General features: G+C 37.0%; 1 pseudogene; it reads left to right on the top strand.

Annotated features, from left to right (window-relative positions):
- LOC107706557 (cytochrome P450 1B1 pseudogene) overlaps positions 1 to 2,184 on the top strand; it is a 3,769-nt pseudogene extending 1,585 nt beyond the window's left edge.
- Positions 2,185 to 3,074: the final 890 nt, after the last annotated feature.

Raw genomic sequence — 3,074 nt, forward strand, 5'->3', positions numbered from 1 at the left:
AGTTTCTGAGGTTTTTCTGTAAAGCCACATCTTTAAAGTCAAATTATCTTATTAAATTTATATAACAGTCATTATTCTAACTACAGCTCATGATAAATACACAGTCATGGTACATATTTAACTCCATTGTTTGTATCTGTTCTTTGTCTGAAGCATTAAAACACATTCAAAACTTTCACGAGTTTACAGACTGAATTCCTCAAGTGACTTGATTTCACTAGCATTCAGTTGGCACCACATTGTGGATTCCAAACAAAATGAAATCCCACCAATTAGAGCAGACCTACAGAGCTCATATATGTTAGGCAATGTATTCTGTAAAAAATAAAATAACAGCATTTCAAGTTTTATGGTTTTATTCAACTTAATCAGACATTTCAGCACTTTACAGCAAGACAAATAAAACAAATGATCTCTTAAAAATATATATAGAAAACGAAAGCCATCATTAAACGAAGGCGCACATCCATTTAGCCTAATCACTGTTATTTTCTTACTGTCATGTATATACACACAAATAGAGTACCTCCAAAAAGTCAATAAAACAGTATGTGAACATATTAGATAACGTATCAAAGCAAGCATCTATGCATGTCTCAAATGCTGCAGGATCTTCTCACTAATACTCACTTTTCTTCATCACGTTTGAAGTCTCAGTGTGTTTGAATAAGCTGGTATTTTGGTCATTTTTAGTGGATGTATGAAGTCAGTTCTCCTCAAGTTCACACAGGTGTCCTGGAACCACAGGTGCAGAGAAACAACTAAGATCCACTAACAACATACAAACACAATGCTGACTGTCTTCAAGTCCAACAACTGCATCTATTATCAGTTCAAATTTCACATTTACATTTTTAATGTACTGCAAAAATGTTCTAAATTCTTTAAAATTCTTTAAAATATATCTCCTCCTACTCTAGAGATATATAACACCGTGTCAAGGTTGAAATCTGCATTCTTCTAATTTGGTCATCTCTGGACAGACACTGCAGCTCCGCAAACCCTGACCCACCCTGAGGTCACAAGAGACATGAGTGATGCCTTTATTGGTGTGATAGATCATGCAGACACGGAGACGGGCTTAACTGAGGCTCATACTGAAGGTACGGTTTCTGATCTCATTGGAGCAGGTCTGGATACCGTCTCCACTGCCTTGCACTGGATGCTTCTTCTACTGGTCAAGTACCCATCAATCCAAACCAAACTCCAAGAGCAGATTGATAAAGTAGTAGGTCGTGACAGACTCCCATCAATAGAAGACAGCCTTGGTTTTCTTGGCAATCTTTTCCTAATCCTGTGAGGAGCATTTTTCAGAACTTCAAAGACTTTAACAAGGACTTCTTCACGTTTGTCAAAGGTTAAGTGGTGGAGCACAGGCAAAGCTAGACCCTGAGGTCACAAGAGACATGAGTGATGCCTTTATTGGTGTGATAGATCATGCAGACACGGAGACGGGCTTAACTGAGGCTCATACTGAAGGTACGGTTTCTGATCTCATTGGAGCAGGTCTGGATACCGTCTCCACTGCCTTGCACTGGATGCTTCTTCTACTGGTCAAATACCCATCAATCCAAACCAAACTCCAAGAGCAGATTGATAAAGTAGTAGGTCGTGACAGACTCCCATCAATAGAAGACAAGAGCAACCTGGCCTACCTGGATGCCTTCATCTACGAAACCATGCGCTACACCAGCTTCGTCCCCGTCACCATACCGCACTCCACCACCTCAGACGTCACCATCGAAGGTCTCCACATCCCCAAAGACACCGTGGTGTTCATCAACCAATGGTCCGTCAACCACGACCCTCAAAAGTGGCAGGATCCTCACATCTTCAACCCGTCGAGATTCCTGGACGAGAACGGAGCTCTGGGAAAAAACCTGACCAACAGCGTGATGATCTTCTCTATCGGGAAGAGACGATGCATTGGCGATCAGATTGCCAAAGTGGAAGTTTTCCTGATCACTGCCATTTTGATCCACCAACTAACTTTCGAGAACGACCCATCACAGAACTTGAGTTTAAACTGCTATTATGGGTTAACACTGAAGCCATTTGATTATAAAATCTCTGCCAAACCCAGAGGAAGCGTATTTAATGAAGAATAAATTAGTGTGTGTGCTTTCAAACCCACTGTCTCTGATATATTACACTATGCAGAATAAGGTATGTACTTCATATTTAGCAACACTGAACTTCAGATATAGTAGATCACTGCCATTTTGATTGATCCACCAACTTTCGAGAACGACCCATCACAGAACTTGAGTTTAAACTGCTATTATGGGTTAACACTGAAGCCATTTGATTATAAAATCTCTGCCAAACGCAGAGGAAGTGTATTTAATGAAGCATAAATTAGTGTGTGCTTTCAAACCCACTGTCTCTGATAAATTACACTATGCAAAACCAGGTATGTACTTCATATTTAGCAATACTGGACTTCAGATTATAAATATAGTTCACTATATAGAAGTATTAATGTACGACTAAATCAAAAAATTTTAAAAGCAAAAGTAACCAAAGGAAAAGAGCCAAAAGGGAAAGAAATGCTGTCAGCAGGGATTTATAGTACTTTAAAACAATGTTATTAATGAGATATGTGCTTAAATTTATTTTACTGTGTGCTACTTTTAAAAACACAGTTTCTAAAATATATTGAAGTATTTTTCTAGCTGGAAAAAAATCCCCATATATATAAATAAACTTCTGGTCATTAAAAGAGCAATTTAAAATATATTGCTTTTAATAAATATACAAAAGAAAAACAAAAGAAATGTTAAGTTTAATATTGATTCAATGCCAGAAATTTTAAATTTTTAAAAAGATGTTAAAAAAGTATTCATAAATGTGACTTAAAACAGTTTTTATAGATGTAAATAAAATGCATTGTTGACTTTAATGTATTTCATTAAATTAAATATTTATATTCATGCTCACTAAGTTGCTCCAAAACAGCCACGCTTTGCTTGCCACATCTGCTGGTTTGCTGTACAAACACACATAATTATTAATAAAACACTGCTTGTCGGTCATGTAAATTACAGGTCTAAATGTATTTACTAATTTACTTT

The sequence above is a fragment of the Sinocyclocheilus rhinocerous genome, unplaced genomic scaffold (genome assembly GCF_001515625.1).
Source record: "Sinocyclocheilus rhinocerous isolate Xijiao unplaced genomic scaffold, SAMN03320098_v1.1 scaffold3629, whole genome shotgun sequence".
Lineage (NCBI taxonomy): Eukaryota > Metazoa > Chordata > Actinopteri > Cypriniformes > Cyprinidae > Sinocyclocheilus > Sinocyclocheilus rhinocerous.